Genomic DNA, 21,109 nt, shown 5'->3' with positions numbered 1-21,109 from the left:
GGAGGTCAAATCGTAGATCAGTGATTATCGCTCTGGATTTCATGTAACTCTACTCTCTAAACTTTTTTGCTTGCTAAACTGAGGCAGGTTCTCCCTGAAACTTTTTTTTATAATGGTGGTTGCATCCATTTGCATGTATTAAATATCCCACTGCTAACCAAGCAGACGTGCAGAGAATAAATTTAAGTGCGATTAAACCATTGTCTTGGCAGTAGTATTAACCCACCATTTCTCCAGCTATAAATATCTTGGCATGTGAGCGTAGGTCCTGCTGTGTTTACACTTCACACATGGTTTCAACATAGTCATGGATCAGTCACCCACGCTAACGCCTCATTTTAAATGTGGCATGCTATTCCTAGCGAGAGTTGCACTTAAAAAACGTGCTTTCTTAGTCTTCTTGGTTTTTATAAATGCAGATTCCTTCCTTCCAAACCATCTGCTGTCGCCGCTCCTCCCTTTGCCACCTTTCCAGTTCTCCATCTCTCCATCTGTCCATGTTCCAGGACTTAGGAGAGTATCACCATCACAGAAAGACTTCATGACTTCTGGACCTCCCTCATTTCATGCTCCCCTGACGCTTATGTGTGCCCACATGTTGGAGCATTATGTGAGACCATTCAAACACCCAATTGAAGAGATAATTTGTGCTCTCTGAGCCATGAACTGACACAACAGACGCTGTGCCCTTCCACGTCCTCTAGGGATATTAATGTGGTCTGTATTTTTTAACAGTCGCTTGTCGGGGGTTAGGAGGGCATCATTAGAACAAGGGTTAATTGCAACGATAGCTGTTGAATCTTATTGTAAAGCAATTAGCAGTAAAAGTGTTGAATTCCAACAAACTACACGCATGCCAAAGCTTGGGAGTGCAATTTTAAAAAATGAATACTTGACTAGAGCTGCTCAAAGTGCAACACACATCATTAATTACAGCTTTAGTCATTGTATTCACAGGATAAATAGTTGTTGTTATACCAATACTTCATGTTTAGATATTAGAGCAGTACTTGTAGAGAATTTAAGATTCTGTAAAAAAGGGATTAGTATGACATTTCACAACAGGACTGTCATCTCAACTCAGAGGAGTGTATTATTACCACCAAAGACATTTTCAGATACACTTTTGCATTAAATGGTGGATATTATTGGTGGAGAGATGATTATTATTGATGCCTAAAACTGAAAAACAAAAAAGGAAATGCATAGCAAAGTGATAAAGTTTAACAGATGGCCTTTTTTGTCTCTTAACTCCAATATGAATCTGGAAGTACAGTACATGGATACAACAGTTTTCTTGTCTGGTTATGACTCCCCGTGAGGAGCAAACAGCACATCCTGTGTAAAGTCAGTAGGCCCTGAAACTGGAAGACAATAACAACCCCACTGGCAACAAACCAAGCACATAAAAGAAATTGAAATCTGCAGCTAATTTCTGTATCAAGTTGGCTTACTTTGGCAAATATGTTTTAAACCTGCACCAACATCTTTGACTGTGTAAATATCTCACTGCCTACAGCACAGACATAACCTCATTGTTGACATACCCAGATGAAAATACCAAAGTGTTCATTTCAGTTTGAATTGGAGGATGTTGGTTGCTGAAAACAGATGGTGTTAAGAGAAACCGAAGTCCCCATACTCTTTATTTACAGAACTCAAAGATATCTCACTTCTTTTGACCACACAATCATATCTAAAATTGTATTTGTCATGATAATAAACTATCTGATCTATTTCTGGAGTACAAGACACCATACTGTAGTCCCTTGATTTCAATCGGCCAAGTCACCAACACAAGTTAACACAAGAGACCTTCAACTTGTTTAACACTCAAAGAAATACTGAAACCATCAGTTTTTAAATCACTGAGATCTTTGTGCAACACAACATCTAAACAATGATTTTGATGTACTCCTGTTTTAAAAGTTAGGAAGCAAGTAAATCTTTCTGTATTCTATCGAAGCCCTTTTTAAAAAAAAAAACATCAAAAAACAAACAAAAGTAGCTTCAACTTTAGCAGCTCTGACGATTGTTGAAACTTTAGAAATAATCGAATAAGTTATTAATACATATAATTTTTACCCAACCTGTTGTTAAGAGTGTACTTGCATCTTTTTTAAATGTTCTTCTAATGTGTTTGTTAATGGATTTATACCATGAGGAAGGAGCATTTCTGATTTTAAAACACATTTAAGCAAACAAATAAAAAGTGTTGACTATATTACTGAATCTGAGATTTGCGACAGACCTGTTCCTGTTTTTTGGTTTTGACCTCTTTCTGTTGCAGTTGTCTTTGAAATGAGCCTTAAACTGAAAAACTTTTCATTTGTTGAAATGCAGCATATACAAAGCTAGTATTCATTAGTATTCATTACTAAGTTAGTATTCATATTCATTTCCATACAGCACTAAGGACAGCTTAACGTAAAGATACATTATCGTGTTCTTTAGGTGTACATCTGGAGTAACTCTGAGTGCTTGTTAAACCTTCACCACTTCAGCATGTGTTTATTCATCCAGTTGCTCTGTACATTGTTCGCTTGTACCCGAGCTCCTGAAGCGTGCATTTGTTCCACCATGGCCTGAGGCTATTAACGACTCACATTAACCTTTTGATTTTAGTCCGACCCAGCTCTCAGTTCCTGAAACCTCTCTGCACTCTCTCTTGTTGCAGCCCTATGAGTTTTGGCCAGGGTCATGGGAGCTTACCACTCCTGTCCACCGGCTCTTCTTTGCTATCAACCTCCATTACAACCTCAGTGTGACACTTGCAAGGACAGCAGTAGTATTTCTTTCTACAACCAGTCTATCTATTGTGTGTGCACTCTTAAAAATGGTGTAAAATATGTTTTATTTTCCTCACATTGAAGCAGAATATTGCATATTATTTGGTAAATAATCAGGAAAAGAATCCTAAAGACACATGCTCCCAGTCTCTTTTCTGCCAACTGCCCAGCCTAATGAGCAAACACTCACAGACAGACTGTTCAGATGTCCTGTCTCTGCTCAGCGCCCCTCCTCCACACTTGTCGTGTTTGCAGGTATTTGTTGCTTTGTATGGCGAGGCATGCCAGCAGCAGTACAGCAAGAGATTATTGTCAGTGTAATTGGCTTTTCCAGGCCTGATTTGATACAAGCCTCTTGTCTGATCCACACACTTCTTTATTATCTAGCGTAATGGAAAGACGTCGAGGCTCACATGAAACGTTCAGCTCATTGTGTCTCCAGAGAAATCGCCTCTCATTTTGTTTCTTAGCTCAGGGTCAGGATAGAAAGCAGTATATTTGTGTAAAGACGAAGCACTGAAGGCCTACACACACACATAGACAGACACTTTCTCGCATCACACACATACTGCTAACAAAAGAAAGAAAATTAATTTTGGACAATCATCTCTATATGTTTATCGTCGTTATTCAACAGTCTGTGCATTTTTACCTTGTGCATAACATCTGTAACACCTTACATTTCCACATCCCTCTTTTTGTCCGGCTTTCCTGGTAATTGACAGTTTCTGGGACTAAATTGGTATCAGATTGTTGGATCCAGCCAAGTCCCTGGTTTGCTGTCCAGCTGACACGACTGTCTGCTGCTGCAGCAGTCTGCTTGTTCACCGAGCAGCAAAGGCAATGTCGAACACGGCTCTCCTGCACCGTTATCTCAGTCGATATCTGCTACTGCCAAAGGAGGAGGATACAGAAGGCCAAGAGATTTAAAACAGGGAAGTCAGAAGCAAGAGGATTGTAGCGCAGCAGATGTAGTTTGTAAAACAGGTCTGTTTAAGAGACATTTGACTTCAGTTTTTCACAGTTTGTCAACTTGATACAAACTCAAATTGTGTATTCAAAACTAGAACATTGGGAATAGAAGCCAAACCAAACAAAAACATTGTTATCAAAGCCTTTTTTTATTCTGTCTTGATATTGTTCGTCAAAGTGCGCAGACTTTAAACATTATTTTACACCACAGGGCTACACAATGAAATGTAAATCTTTATACATCCATGCTACATACCAATAGAACATCAATATGTAAAAAGGTGTGAAATACATCACACAAGACTTTATTATTTACATATATACTAAAGCTTTACATGTAAACATTCAATAGAATGATGAAACATTCTGACAGAAGTTCCATCACGTTCCTGTCACTTCCTCTTATTCGTTGACGGTCATGTGTGGTTATGGGTGATAACACGTTTGCTTCGCAGAGGTTTGGTTTCCAAGACAACGACCTCTAAGGCCTTCTTCTCTTAGATGTATTTAAATAACTCTTAACAGACAATAACAATTCTTAGAATGATCAGTATTTATGATAGTGAAAGGTGACTCTCTGAGAAAGATGAGGATCCGATATGGTCCAGTTTTCTCAGAAACCTTTCCTCCAAATTCACAGATGTGCACTGCTAGGGAACAACTTTAAAAATGAACAAATAAAAAAACTGCGTGAAGAAATCAGGAGTGTCTGTTGCCCAAGAGTAAATTAGCTACAGGGCTGTGCCCAAACATTTTTTACAGCAAATTTCCTAATACTGGTTTTCACAATATTATTTTGATTTTACCGCTCATCACATAAATAGATTAAATGGATTAAAAACTTTGATATCACTTCAGGTCACAATATTCACCATAACTAGTTTCTTATGATCATGCTAATTAGTAGCATATAGTCTGCTAGTACGTTATTCTACAAGACCATAGTCTCTAGCTAATAAGCCATTCACTAAGAGTTTGCCCTCCATACCCTCCTCATCACTGCTCAGTGATAGTGAGTTAGGACTTTGTTGAACATGAATTATGATCTTAATAGGCTTTGCTTAACGCGGCTCTTACGAGGTCAAAGTTAGCAAATTAGCAGCCAGTACGCTAATAATTAGCATGCTAATAAGCAACCCCCTCTCCAGTTTATTTGTCTTTGATTCGTCTTTGAGTATTAAGAAAGCTTTATTATTATTATTATTATTATTAATAATCAAAAGGCACCACAAACATTATTGGACAGATTGGTGTTTCAACGATAATTACTTTTCTAATGCATTAATACCAAAGACTCCAGCATGCAGAGTGCATTTATTTTTGTCAGTAATAATTAAAATGGTAGTTCTTTAATGTGGAAATGTCTTTTATTTTTTTATGTGGATGCAAAATAATGAATCATTCAGTGAGTCTATTGAACAGGTTGTTAACCTGATTGATTGCCATTGCAAAACATGTTTATTATGTAGAACAAATGTTTTTGAGCTTGCTGTCTGATTTAGAAGAGGTGCCATCATTTATAAACCGAAGCAAAAACACTCTCTTCCTCTGTCCTTCATTTTTTCCCCTCTGTAAACTTATTTTTTAAATGTGTTTGATGCAGTTTCCTTATTTCTTTAACTGGCTCTATCATTTTCCAAAAGCCCAAGATATGAGTTCATTTTTTGTTTTAGACTCAAAGTGTCACACGCACACACACACACACACACACACACACACACACACACACACACACACACATGGGAGTGGCTGAAACAGTCTAAAGAGAATGGGAATAATACACAGAGAGGAAGTTAGTGGGAGAATTGTGTTGAAAAGAGCGATGGAGAAAGGAAAATAAGAGAGAGTGTAGAGGGTGAGGAGAGAGAGCAGAAAGGGGTGTCGAGAGCAGGAAAATGGGTAGAGGAGAAGGGGTGGGAGTGGGGGTCCTAACTGTGATTACATTGTCCATCAGGCCACAGGACGGCCTGCATCAGCCCACAGGATTGATGTTTGACAGAATAATTAGAAAACTGTCTCAGGCTGTAATCACTGGAGCTCATCTTGCCTGAGAGGACTTCCATTTGCTCTCTGCCACACAGACACACACACACACACACACACAACGAACAGGCATGTCATCCACTGACTGACTAGTATATGGGACAGTGTTTTGATAGAGTGGTAAGATGGGGGTGTTACTGTTTGCTCTTAAGGAACTGAAAGAGTTTATCTGCAGCGGTGGGGATGGAGGCGAGAGCGACACGTCGCCTATTGGTTCACTGACGGCAGGAGTGGAGAACACGCCTGTGATTTTAAAGGTGCTAGAGGTAGGGTTTATGGTCTGGAAAAAAATGAATTAAGAGGAGTTTTACTACAGAGGCTATAGCAGAACGAATGAGATGTGGGACTGAAAACCCCCATAACCCTACTTTGACTCTCTCAGTGCCTTTGTGGATGCTATTGGTTGCTGGGAATGCTGGTCAAGATTAAAATGCTTAACCACATAAGAAGAATGCAGCAATATCTTAGACAGTTACATGGTCCTTGAAAGCAGTAAATAACCTCCAATGTCCATCACATATATTTCACTATTTAGTTTTAAAAGAGAGCTGCTGCGTGGAAGTGTTTTACAACAATTCATCGAATGAAGGGTGAAGAGGAGTTCTTGGACATTAACAATACAAGTTCATTCTTGACCTTGAAAGCAGTCAATGAAAACCCAATCTTACCACAGCATCTAGGTTTATGGTTCCTCAATTAAAGTTCACGAGGTGCACAAGTCTTGAACACTGATGCTGCAATATCTTATTAAATAATGTATTCAAAACGTGTCATGTACATGATCATTTAATGTGACTGAAAGAAGCCTGCTGAAGAATGTTTGTAAATGATTGCACACTTCTTTAGGTGTTTTGATTATTCTTACTAGAACAGATCGTAGTAATATTTCCCCATCATAATATCCCAGTACGATTATCATAAAACTAACTGTAGAATATTATCAAGAATAATTACATGTATATACCAGGGATGGAACAAAATATCAATATGTCATCGCCCTAACTCGTGATACAAATCCCAAATCATAGGTTAATATTTTTCTTATTATGTAATGTGTACTGAATGAGTTTGAGTGTTTTGACATTGAAACTGTGTGTTGCTGATTTTCTTGGCCAGGAATATTCACCCTCCCTTCTGGAACCTGCAATTGAACTTTCGACCAGATACCAGAAAGAGTTAAATGACTGAATGTCTTAGGTCTTCATTCGGATAATCTCCTCAGCCTGTACCTGCAGGTCAAAGGTCTCATTATTTGCCCACCTTATATGCCCTTCCTGACATGGAGCAATCCCCTGGATGAGACCTTCATCAATCTAGAGTCGACTCAGCCTCGTCTTTCTCCTCCTGAGGCTTTTATTGGTTTCTCTGATCCCTCTAATACCTGAGCAAACCCTTAATGACTAATTGATATGCGGCTCTTTTCTCCAGAGCTCCATCAAAAGTCTGCAGGGCAAAATGTCAGCCTTGGAGCCATTGGTCACCCCCCCCCCCCCCCCCCCCCCCCCTTGAAAGACAACCAAAAATCCTTCACATTTGCATAATAGAACAGACCACTTATCCATTTGATTAAAGTTTAGGACATGGGAAAATGTTCTGTAACAGCTTCCACTGCAGCAAGATAGTAGGGGCTATGCGTGCTTACATACCCAATCAGTGTATGTGTCCATGTCTGGCTTTTTTCAGAAATGAAAGCCTGATTGTACCGATCTGTTTCTGGCAAATGAAGCACCAGCTTAACCAAAAAGGCAGGTGGGGAAAAAATATAAGGCTGGAGTGAAGATGTGTCTATTTCCTCCAAATCTAAATGACTCGTTTAGCCAGAGCTGAGTGCATCGAGTGCATCAATAAACAGTCATCGACAGTCAATCATGATACGTGATGATACGGTCAGTGATGAGGATGGAAAACAAATCAGTGGGCTTGTAGAAAGGAGCACCAAAAATAGGGACATGAAGGGAGCAGGTAAAGGTTGAGAATGCCGTAAGCAGATAACCTTCTATACATCCAAACCTGCTATACTGTCCCTCAAGCTAAACAGCCAGTTGCAGAAGAGAATATTAAGACGTTTTTTTTTTTTTCTTTCGTTCTGTGTTCTCTGGGGTTTGTTTATAAGTTAGGTCATTGCTATGCATGCGTTGCTGATTTCACATGTTGAAATCTCACACTAAACCGTTATCATCTTCTGGTTCTTTCTTAATTGGCTGCTGTTGCATTCTCTCACAGCCTGGAAGAGTCCCCGAGGTGTTCTATGTTCACATGTATTCTTAAAAAGTTGTTGCATTGTTGTTACCAGCCGGCTCTTAAAGCCACGATGTGAAATGCACAGCTGTTTAAAAGTTAGAGGTTAAGTTAAAAAAAAAAAAGAATCTAGGTATGCTCTTAAACACACCACATGGCTTGGGGGGTGTATGTGTTGGGAGTCGGAGGTGTTAGGGAGAGAACGGTCTATGAATGTGATAAAATGTGTTAAAGAAACCAAAGAGAACAGAGGAGGATGTAATGTGTCCACATAAGCAACGTGGCACCTGCAGGGAGAGTTGATGATAATCCTGTCAGTCGAAGAGTGAATTAAAAAGATTGTTAGATTACTTCTTAAGAAGGAGTTTCAACAACTGTGTAGCTGCGATGACGATGTTGTAAATGGGCTTTAAGGTGAAAATTGCAGGCATGCCACCTTTTGTGAGGGAGCAGGGAAGTGAGATCACCACTGGAAAACTTCTATCAACACGTTTGGCCTTCGCTGTAAACTTTATAAAGCATTGTGCTCAAAATAAAGACTTACTTTTTTTTGCATTTAAGCTGTGAATATGCAGAACAAAGTCAAATGAGATGTTATGGAAAAATCAAGTTAAGAACAGATTCATCCTGAGGTAAGAGTCATACATTTTAGTTCTCTAGTTGTTGCGTTATTACAACGTTTGCACATAAGATCATTTAGTGTCATTTTGATTGACATTCAAAGGAATACAAACGCCATTCAAGTTATGCAAACACACATTTGTCACATTGGGGAATTACAATGTGTGTTTACAAGTAATATGAATGTGTGTGTGTATTGACATTAGCAAGCATACGTCTGCATATATGTATACTAAACCTTTGCAATAAGTCTTGCAATAATCTGTCTTGTGTGAGGGGATGGTGTGAGACAGAAAGGAATGTACTTATGTCTGTTTATATTTGTATATTGACATTTCCTGATCACCCTTTGAATGCTTCTGGTCAAACTAGTTATTTCTATATAGCTGTTGACCGTAGCTACTCCTGCTGTATTCAGGATCCTGTTCTTTGGCCTGATTCCTCCTACACAAGTTTAAATGCTAAGTTGTTTATCCATTAGTGGAATGCATTTCACTAAAGGTGAACTGATGGCCTGCACATTTAGACACGCAAATGGTGGGGAGGTGACAAAAAAATAAAAAATAAGGGCCGGGGCGATGATTTGCCTTGCAAAGCACACCCATCTGCCCTTTGGATGGCTCATTGGCTCCCAAGATCAGGTGCAATCTGAACTGGAATCATTTGGATAATTGACCTTCTGTGTGCATACATTAGAATAAATTAATTTTGATTGGCCGTGCAGCATTAGGAACAAAGCAGGAAATGTTGGCTCTTTTATATTCTGTTGCTGGTTTGTTGTACGCGGTCTCCGAGGTGATTATGTATGCCATTCCTCAACCATTATGCATTTCTTCAGTTTAATAAAATCATTCTTGCACGGAGCAGAATGGAGCACAACACAGCAGGACATGGAACTATACTTAACTTTTTTAGGTTAAGCTTTAAGTCTTACTTTTCACTTGATTTGAAACTCTTACAGTATGTGAGTGAGCAGGATTGTGTGGGAACAATCTTTGTATCTCTGTCCATGTAAACATGCTGTAACAGAGTATGACTGCCTTCCTCATGTGTCCTCTTGTCCTCTCCATAAGTGACCTTGCTGTTCCAATGAAAGTGGCCATTCTGTGTGTGCGCCAAAGCAAACCCATGTGGCTCTGTATGTCTCATTGCTGCCTGATGGACAGCCATTAACCCTCGGTGAAGAGGTTGTGGAATATTTATGTCTGCCTGTCAGCAGTGACATGACACCCTCTGGGGATGAATAATATGCCTGCCCTACACTGGCTCCAATTGTGGCGTCCAATTCACAAGTGATTCTTATGTGCATGTTAGTATGTGTGCCTGATGATAGGTTTACAGTGTGTGTGTGCTTGGGTGTTGTGTACAGTAAGTTGCGTGTGGGTTCAGGGGCATTGTGATACCCTGAGGTTAACAGCAGGAGATGAGTTCTACATCCCTCACTGACATCTGACAAACCTCCCGCTCACCACAGAGCTCTTCTCTCCTCACTCTGCGTCATGCATGCCATCTTTCTTTCACTCGTTTGCCTCTTTCCTGTCCCTTTCTGCGTACCTTTATATTCTAAAATGCTAACTATTTTACACTTATTTTTGAAAAAACTGGAATCATTTAGGCTCTTAATAGATTAGAAAAGTTTGTTTATTTTTTACATGAAAAAACCAAACAGCTTAAATATGGGATAATTTTTTGAGAGAATTATCTGGAATATGACGTTGAATAACTTTTATACCTGCAATAGATGTAACAAAGAAGGAGTAATACGCTATATGTAAATACTGTAATGACTGAACTGCTATTACCCTACACATTCCAGGACTTCCACCTTTTTCCATGTATTTTCCCAGACTGTTTTGGTGAAGGAGTTACCTTAATCTGACCTCCATGTGCATTTGGTAAGCAGTCGCATTGGGTGCTGAACCCACTCACCTTTAGAGGTTGTTTCCTTGTAAGAGTTGTGATCATAATCTGAGGCAGTGGCAGGGGGATATCTACACTTATAATCTTTTGAATCATCATAAGTGTCAGGGATAGAAAGAGGAATTGTGGCATTATCAATACCTGCTTGCTTTGAACTGTTTCTGCCCCTTTAACTACAAGACGATTCTTGAATTTACCTCCCAGCTGGCCTCATACGCACTCTTTCTGCAACATGAGTTGGAAATTAGCAATAGCTATATACTCTTTATGCAGCACATCACTTTCATGCTTTGTATTGAAATTATGTTAAATTGCATTGTCCCTATTAAAATAAATAAATTCAAAATCTTCATTACAAAGGGAGTCGTGAAGATGTTAAAAGAATGAATATAAGAAAGTAAAAGCTATTGACGTAGGAATTTTTCAAAACTTTCACCACTCAATATGAAGTGTTATAATGAAATGCTGGAAGTGAAATTGTAAGGCAACAGAGGAGGCAAGATGAACTACTTTACACATCTTCACAAACATATTCAGTTTAGCCTTAGGCAATCAACGGTTGGTCTCAAATTCAAACTGTGTCAAGATGAAAGCTTGTTCTTTGTGTGTGAATCATAATAATGTCAATGACGACTGGAAGTCTGCAAAATAGGCTTTTGGAAATTTGTTCATGCAGTTTGGACTATTTTTGAACCTGTCGTCATGTCTGATTAGTTGCTTGCCTCTCATTTAAATATGGCATTTTAGACTCTGTGGAGGATGCAAAACTCCATACAAAGGTACAGTGGCCGAGAAGTGCCCTGTTGGCCAAGTGATCTATTATCTTGTTGAAAACCTGCTGAGAAGATTGAGAATCTCTTCTCAATGTACCATGATAGAGGAGTGAATTTGACAGTACGGCTTGATTTGGACGTGGTGCTTGGTGTCAGCAGTGTACAGAGGTGCTGTTTTGGAATGAGGCAGGGATGCAATAATCCAAAAAAAAAAAAAAAGACGCATTGCCTTAAAACTCCTTGTCAATTGGCATGTTTCCAAACAGTTAATATTACCCGTTAGGTGAACAACAGCAGCAACTGTTTACCCTACAACAGGATGCAATGGAAGGTGTTGATTCCCTTGATGACATGTTGGAGGTTTGCAAGTTCACACAACCGATAAAGTGCTAGTAGCCTGCAGCTGTTCATCTGACTTCTTTAGTTCTTCGCACTGAAGTATTAAATGCCGTCACTGTGTCTCTAATTGTTATAGAGAGGGATAAAAAGGCATTTGGATGTGGTACATAACAGCGAGGTTGTGATCTGCTTATTTATGATTGGGGTGGAACTCAACTTCAAACCCCAGAGATTGTTACTTACACAATCATACACATAAAGATGGTGTTTTTCTCCCTATCATCCGTTAAAAAACACTGAGTCGAGCAGTGGATCTCAAGAAACTGCCTGGTTGGAGAGGAAATGTCAGTGTCGGTCCTTATCTTGTTGTCAAAATTCACCACTCCAGTAGATAAGTAGGAGTGAAAAGTAAATGTTGTACTGAGTACAAGTGCTAGGTATTTCCTACAACCCAACCATACGATACGTATCACGATACAGAGGCCACGATACGATACATATTGTGATATCCATTGATTTTGGATAATATCCATGTCCTAAACATAATTCACTACAACAGCTGTTATTTGTTGTTGAGAATAAGAGCAGAGTCAAAAGGATCCTACACCTTAAAACACTTCAATTCAGGTCCAAATATTTTAATACCAGAGCTATGTCTAAGGTGTGAACTGCACCATAGGTCAGTTGTCTTTCAAAACAGCTTTGTTGCCATATTGAGTACGTAACAAATGCATCGATACATGTATTTGCAAGGAGCACATGACGATATATTGCCATATCTATTTTTTTGAGCACAGCCCTGTACAGTACTGAGCCGTATCTTAAGTCTAGATATCAATCCCATGTGCTGTAGAACCTTTGGAATGATGTTTAAAGGCGTTTATTGACAGTCTTCTCAATAGATAATTATTTTGTTATTGGGTAAAACATCTTCATAAAATGGACTATCTTTCAAAGAAATAAGCAGTTAGACAATGATCATGTGGCATAGGCTCGTCATTATACCAACAGGAAGGAAAAGTTTGTGCATGAATTCAGTAAAAACAGAAATGGAGATCCATCATAAATTAGCTTCCCAAAGAAAGGCTGAGAGGGAAAATAAAGTGTTGGTAAAATAAGGGAGAAATCATAAGATAACACTCCAAGCCACAACACATTGCACTATTTTTATGTCCTCTTACTATTATGGTCTGTTTTTCTGGGTAACTATTGTTATTCGTGCTGCTCACACCTGTCAAACATGTTTAAAATAATATTAATGGGAACGCCTGGCAGGGACTGGATCAGAAGGCAAATGATTATCATCATTAAACACCACATGCTGCATCGTTTTATCTCCCAACTGTCAGCACAAACAGGCCCAGACTGACATGGACTTGATCCCATTTGGTCCAATCAGAAATTACAACTAAATCATCAAATTTTGTGGTCCAAAAAGTGTTATGTGTGTTTACCCCCTAAACCGGCAGTTGTTTTTTTTATTTTATTTTTTTGCTGCCAGAGATTTTGACTAGAAGAGAAAAATCTTTGAATTCAAACAGAGCATCAGAAATCTTACCAGAGCTGTGTAATATGAAATTTTACTAAATGTGTAGAGATCTGTTGCTTTGTAAGCTTACAAAGTCATGAGCTTAGGCTTCACATATAAACCTGACTTCACTAGTACAGTCTTCACTGACTGATTGCAAAGGCATTTCAAAGAGAATGCCCTATTCCTATATCAGAGGATAAGGGCAAAATGGTTGGTCACATGCAGACGCAAGACGATTGTCTCGCACCATGACCCTGCTGCTCATTCACCAAGGGAAGGCAAGCTTATAGGCTTTGATGTCCATGTCCAGGATCCATTCTCTGGGTTCAACCTTCCTCATTTCCCTTCCCCCCCAGTCACCCACCTGTCTCTTTACACAAACCTCTTTTGTCTCAAAGTCAAAGCCATTTCTACCTTGGTTGGTTTCTCTTTTTTGTTTGTAGAGAAAAATGGAAGCAGAGTGCGCTGGAGGTTGGAGATGACTAAGTGCTCCTGAAGTACTGCTGTCCAGAGCAGTTGTTAGAAGACTCAAGGATGTGGATAAATGAGAGCATGGAATATAAATGAAGAGTAAGGTCCAGGCAGTTAAATTGTATTCTTTCAAAGCAATATGCACTCAGGGTTTGTTATGTGAGTTTGTGGTTGATTTTGGTTTTGTTTTTAAAAAGAAAAAAGAAAACCAAAGAAATGTCAGTCTTTAAACTACAGTAGTGTCAAAACTGTCTTTTGGAGGTTTCAGTCTTGTCCTGGCTCACACAGCTTTTACACGGTCCTCTCTGGTTGTCAGACAAAGAGGATTTGTTTCAAGACGAGCAAAGACCGCTTTCAAGGGTATGACACTAGCTTCTCTGTGCATTGTTTGCTCTGAAAAGCAAAGGCCTTCCTTAATGCAAGCAAAAACTTCTGACTCATTTCATGAAATGTGTGTTTACTGGCTGTCAGTGGGGAAACATGAAATGTACTTAGCCTTCAGGGTTTTAGCTTAAAGTGATACATCTAGAGGAGATTTAAGGTACAGGGCAAGTGTTTTGAAATCCTTCCAGTTATATTTTTAGTCATAATAAACAATGACTTGACATTAAGCTACATTTTAGTAACACTAACGTGTGTCTGCTCCCACAAGAATGCTTCAAAACACACTACTGCTCCCTCACCTGGATGATGGAACTAAGGAGGTGACAGTAGAGAGTGGAAAAAGAGTTACGCACCTCCACTTCTTAAAAATGTGCATATCAGATATGCTGCTTTGCCTGACTACATGACAAGATACTTCAAAAGTTCTGATTTTCAGATTGTATACTCGTAAAGTACACAACATTTTATGATACATCTCTGGCTCATTGAATCAATCAAAGAATACTGAAAGGGACCCTTTTTCTGTTGAAGCTGAATCATTTTAAATTAAAGATGCTTGCTATTTCACGGTGTGTTATGGCAAAAAATAGTGTAGGTGTATGGTAAAATATTGAAACGTTGTTGATTAGAGATAAAGATTAAACCCACAGTATGTAAATTCCGCTGCCAAGGGGGCTCTCAAAAGATGATGTCACACCTGGCAGGGAATCATGGGAGTTATTCTCTCTGCTACTCCACCCTCGATGAACGAACCAACTCCAAGTTGACTGTAGTCAAGACGAACGGGCGAAACAGACCTGAAGAAGAGAATATGTTTACTGACAATGTGTCCAAGTATAATTTACATGAAGTTTTTATCAAAGCAGCACATACAGCACCTTTTGAGCGGTCTTTGATGTATCATCTGCTGTTTCCATGGCAACAATAAACATGTCGCGTCTGCCACTAAAAGGCTGTTACTACTATAAAGTTAAGGATTTCTCTGGCTGTGATAACTGTTGAAAATATTAGAGGTAATGTAAGCAGTCAACAAAAACTATATATAACAAAGGCTTAGTCATTTTTGAATAAATTTAGATATATTAGTGTAAACATTCTGTAAACACCTTCAATGAGTAGTTTCTGCTCAAAGAACACAACAGAAAATTCCCACCCAAAAAACTCACCCGCTTATTATTTTAAGATACATGTCATTCCTCACATATACTATTTGTACTTAGGTCAATGTATCAGTGAAGGAGATGATTGAAAAGGAACCTACATTTACATTTTTTACTTTGAACTGTTAGTGTCTGTCTCTGGTCTGCTCTCGATCTCTTAAATCTTGGTTTAGTCTCTATCTTCTTACTCCCTGATCTTGGATGTATCCCGGTTCAGGCGATCTTATTCCAACACTATTCTCTAAAGACACTGAATTGTATTATGAGAGAGCTGAGTTACATATATTCAGGGCTTTTCCGAACATGAAATCAATCATAAGGCTTGGAGATGTCAGTGGTTCATGTAAACAGGAAGTACCGTCAGGTATTGTAGAATGCAGACATGAGTTAGTACTAACGTCTTCATCTCCCTGAGATGAAACCTTGACTCCACCAGGCATCAATCATGCATGTATGTATGTATGGCTGCCTGTTTCGGCAGGTTGTTTCTCCGTCAAGTGAAAGTTCAGATGCCACTGTCTGTCAAGAGGTGTCTCTGCCAGTGACACAGCCAATCTTTGACATAACGCTCAATGTGTCTCTCAGCGGTCCCAAGAAGGGCCTGTCATGCTTCAGTAGGCTGGATAATTATTTCCCTCTTATCCCTCCTTGCCAGGGCCAATCCTTGCCTTCAATAGAAACCAGGGACCGCACCACTTCCCATCACCTCTCTCCGTCTCTTTTCTTCTCCATCTCTCTTCTTCCATCTGTTTCACTTCACCTCACTCTCTGACTTCAAGACCCTCTTTTCCCTCAGTCTGTCTTTGTGTCATTCTCTCTTTTTTTTTTGTTCTGTATCCTCTAAGAATAGATCTGCGCAGGAAAAGTGGCTCCTGAGTTTGACGGAAATGATGCTCAAAGTGGTTAAAGTACAAGATTGCCACATGAGCGTCTTTATCACATGGCTTGTCTAATTCTTTTGATGCTCTCTGCACATGTTACAAAGATTATATTGAAATTCTGCTCGTCCTTTCATCGGCATTGCATCCTCCCAGCACAATTACACAGTGTGAGCCAATTCAAAATTGAAATGATTGTAAGAAACTGTGCTGCGTGTGAAGTCTGAATGCTGTGTTGTGAGAGAAAAGTGTTGTAACAACTCAGGGTATTGCTTATTTGTGGAGATGAGACTTTATTTTTTCACCTTTATTCAATCATGCACCAACAATGCTCCTCAGTGATGTTTGATCCAACCACACTTTTTCCTGTTAGGAAAATCTATGTGAAATTGTAGTTTTTTTGGGGGGATAAGAAAGCATTGTGTAGTTTCCCCTTTTTGCTCTCCCTCAACCTTAAGTGAACAATGTGTAGCCAAGCTCGATGCTATGTGATCAGAAGATATCTGCAGGTAGAAGCTGTGACAGTAAATCCAAACAGAGCAGTTATTAGGAAGTCCTAAACAGCACATAAACCACATCAGACACTATCTTACTTTACAAATTGGACAGAAACTGAGTAATCAGTTTAGCCTCCCCCTCCATACCAAGATGTGTGATTGGAGCCAGCAGGCCAGCCTTGATTGGAAGCCATTTATGTTAACCTGTGGCCCAAGGGCTGAGCGCTGGGCACCCGGCAGATTGAGGGAAAAAAATAAAAATAAAATACACGAGGGCTGCCAGAGAAGGCAGTGACAGTACAGGCTGTCTCTCGTAGATAAGACAGAACAATAGCCCTTAATAGGCCACAGAGAGACACACACCCATCTCCAGCCCTGCCTTTTTCTACTCCTATCTGCTCGCCGGTAACAAAGGAAACAAGATGCTCTCCCTTTTCTTTCTTTCCTGCAGACAGATTAGCGGCGCTCAACAGGGGTATGGGCATGAAAACGTGTATTTGAGTGATAATTCAGCAGCGCACGCACAACTTGCGACAAGGGGCCTTGCAGAATGAGAAGAAACACAATGCTTTTATTCCCCCGGGTTGCAACTTTGAGGAGCAAAGAAGTACATCATGTTTGTTTTCTGTTCATCATCCTACAGAAGAAATATGAAGACTCTCTGAAATGTGATGCTGGGTGTCTGTGTTGTCTAAATGTTTCAGTCCATCAAGATGACCATGGATAGTTTTATAATTAGATGTGCCTGTTTCTGTAATAACAACGCACATATTTTTGTTGAGTGCATCCAAGACCCATTTCATGAAATACACAGCCAGGAGGAGTACAATACAGGCCCCACGTGAGCATGTCAAATTGTCTGGGCTAGATTTCTTACTCGCCCTAAATGCAGTTAGTGTGGCATATAATAGAAGGCAGAAAAGCCTGTTTCTTCTGTGAAGACCCTTTTTCTTTGACTTTGACGCAACAAAAAAAAAAAAAGAAGCCTTGGCAGGGTATGGGATGCCAGAAGCAATGATCCTATTTTGTACAAATCTGAATCATTTCACCGGGACCCAGGTAGAAGGCACCGGCTCTCATGCCATAACACCCCCTGAAAGAACACACAAAGATCCTCTAAAAAAGAGCGAGCTGGCACATTATACCAGCTGCCTTTTATGCTGAGCTCTGATGAAAGAAATACACCCTGCTGCCAAGTTAGCTCACCTGAAATGAATGCCTTTAAGGAAAGGGGCTGTACTTGGTTCTGTGACAGGAGGTAAAATGCTTCAGAGTATGATGTCGGAGAATTTAGATGGATTGGAGTGTGCAGAGCTATTTCATACCTTTAAGGCTGGTTTTTCTGAGGGCGCTGTGAGCTGAATGGAGCAGAGCAGTGTCAGACGTTTGATTGGAGAGGGCATCAAACCCAGAGGATTGGCCCCAATTTTGGTGCACATTTTAAAGGCCCATGAAGGCCCATAAGGCCCAGATTGCTTCACCAAAATATATATTGCATTTTGCAAGCTGAATGAGCAGTCTTAGGAGAGAACATGCTAAGTCAGATGAATAAGATTTACACATTTGTGCTTTTTTTCTGCTCTTTTACCCCCTATGTCGCTGCATATTTTTCAATTTAGGGCTCCATTCCCTCTGGGCACAGATTATCACATTATTTCACTTCAAATCACAGAGATGGGGTTGTGTGTGTGGGTGTCATAGCTCAGGATCTGGGATCTTTACATGGAAGTGGCAGATGTAGTCGAGCTTTTACATCAAATGTCTGCTTAAATTTGCTCGTCCAGGGGAAAATAATCTTCCTTAGGCCATACACTCGCTTGTAATCCAAAACCAGAGACAATTATATGAATACAAAAAACAAACTTCCAGCAAAGTGCAACTCAGTCCTCCCCACATCCATATTTCTATAAACTGCATTTACTTCTGTGCCAAGCTACATAAATCATATCTTGTGTATCATTAATATACATGGGTGTCAATAGGCGACGCATGAATGGAAGAAATATGGTTCTTCCCAATAGAGACCGAGTTGAAAAATGGGCTGTAGATAGGGTAAGAATAGAGCTTTCTCTAGTGAGGCCGAAACACAGGCGTCTAAATCTCTGCTGCCCCCAAGTGGGAGCCACATGGTACTGTGTGTGTGTGTGTGTGTGTGTGTGTGTGTGTGTGTGTGTGTGTGTGTGTGTGTGTGTGTGTGTGTGTGTGTGTGTGTGTGTGTGTGTGTGTGTGTGTGTGTGTGTGTGTGTGTGTGTGTGTGTGTGTGTGTGTGTGTGTGTGTGTGTGTGTGTGTGTGTGTGTGTGTGTGTGTGTGTGTGTGTGTGTGTGTGTGTGTGTGTGTGTGTGTGTGTGTGTGTGTGTGTGTGTGTGTGTGTGTGTGTGTGTGTGTGTGTGTGTGTGTGTGTGTGTGTGTGTGTGTGTGTGTGTGTGTGTGTGCGCGCGCGCGCGCGCATGTCTTCTGTAGAACCTGAGTCAGTTTCTAAAGTCTTGAGCCAGTATTTCAGTCACAGTTATCAAATACACTGATATAGTATGATATGCCTCCTATCCCTCAAACACCACAGTCATGTAATATTTCTCTGTCAATAAATTGAGCGTTTCATGTTCTAGGAATAGAGCATCAATCTCTCTTTACTTCCAGTCATTTCATCATTTTATGTTTGATTCTATGGATGTTTTTTTTTTTTTTTTAAACCTTGCACATGTAGAAGATTGAAGATATGTAAAACCTTTGGCCCAACACTGCCGGGCAAGCTGGAGGACATACAGTAAAGGGATTATGTCAGTAAAAGTGTAGATGTAGATATGCATTTCCCCCTTTTTTTAATAGGCTGTCTATAAATGAATTCTTGACCTTATGCCGCGGCTGTGGGCCACACATGCACAAAGTAGCAGGGAATCACACACTCAGCCTTTTGCCCTAAGGCAGTATAAAATAAAGACACCCGCACACACACTGTGAACTGCATATCGCACCTAACCGACTGACTGAGGAACACTTCAATATGCAGCTGAGGTTTGACAACAACAGCGCTGGTGTCATTTCACACCTCTTCCTTACTTTCTGTCTAACTCCCACTGCTCATCTCTGATGCTGTCTTTTCACTGTCTGCGGCTCTTCGCACATTGTGTTCAATGAAGTAGATAACAGCACTAATATCAGACTTTCCTTTAAGTTGTCTCACTTATTGTGAGTGCGTTTTTATCTGTACTATTGTGACTGCATCTGGAAGCTGTGATCACTTCCTGCTGGGTTTGTTAGTCAACACATGATACTGTTCACACACATCAGTGAGTCGTGTTAATGCACTGCTGAAGGCAGCTTCCCTTCAGTAGTCAAAACGTGAACAGCACAGAAACATTAAGGCTGGACTTGTCTTGATAGCAGCTTTGAATAAAAGAGACATTTAACCTATTCACACGTGAAAATGAGTTATTTTCACATGACATGCCACACATCGTATTGCATAATGTCATCAAAAGGTCCAGATATAACGGGCCGTCGGTGGCAGATAGTTAATGTGCGCCCCGTGTGTGGAGGCTGTAGCCTTTGGAGCAGTTGGCCAGGGCTCGAGTCCGACCTGTGGCTCCCTTGCCGCATGTCGTTCGCCACTCTCTCCTGCCTCAATTTTGAGTTCTGTCCACTGTCCTCACTCTCCAATTATAGCCACAAAAGACATCCAAATTAAACACTTGGATAATTCTGTTGATTTGTTATTTTGGGCTAATGAACATAAGGCCTGTGTTCAAATCTGTAAAATAGATTTTGAAAGATGTTCAAATCCAGCCAAAGACACTTTTGAGTTTCTCTTTTTAAAATGTAGGTTTGTGTCGGTTTGTTTTGAGCGGACACATGCTAGAGGCTAAAAGGCAGAGTATCTTGGCCTTTTTTCAGAATTGTGTTTCATTTCATGCATAATCTGGAGGTCTTCATTTATTACACCATTTGTACATGTATAATGTTCATCTTTTTGGGGATATCTCATATTCCCTATGAAACCGTACTCTGTGTTGACCATAAAGCTTCCTGAATTTTCTGCGTGTTGTGTCTTTCTGGATCTGCCTTCATCATGTTTTCCAGCTCTGTCCTGCTCTTGTGTCATTCTCTGCAGTTGATAACGAGATGTTCATTTTGATAGCACATGGAGGACAATGCCATGTCTGACACTCTGATAGTTATCCAATTCCTTGATCTTCTCTTCATATAAAAATCACAACCACGCACTGACAACATACACATTCACAAAAGACATACATACACACACACACACACACACACACACTCACACACACATCTAAGCACACACCCACAAGCTGCTCATCCAAATCGGCGGTAACAGATTAGCAGTGATTATAAACAAACATGGAGGATTAATCCTGTGTGCTCTCAGTCTACTTTTCCACTGAGCTAGCCAGGGTAATTACCAAGCTCTAGATTGTTAGTGTAATCACACACACACACTCACACATGTGCACACACACACACACACACACAC

At 40.1% G+C, this 21,109-nt stretch overlaps 1 protein-coding gene across 1 annotated transcript in view; it reads left to right on the top strand.

Annotated features, from left to right (window-relative positions):
* suclg2 (succinate-CoA ligase GDP-forming subunit beta) overlaps window positions 1–21,109 on the top strand; it is a 110,858-nt gene that overhangs the window by 76,868 nt on the left and 12,881 nt on the right. The window lies entirely within an intron of this gene.

The sequence above is a fragment of the Labrus mixtus genome, chromosome 7, assembly GCF_963584025.1.
Source record: "Labrus mixtus chromosome 7, fLabMix1.1, whole genome shotgun sequence".
Classification (NCBI taxonomy): domain Eukaryota; kingdom Metazoa; phylum Chordata; class Actinopteri; order Labriformes; family Labridae; genus Labrus; species Labrus mixtus.
The sequence above is the reverse complement of the archived record's forward strand: the minus strand, read 5'-3'. Positions and strand labels throughout refer to the sequence as shown.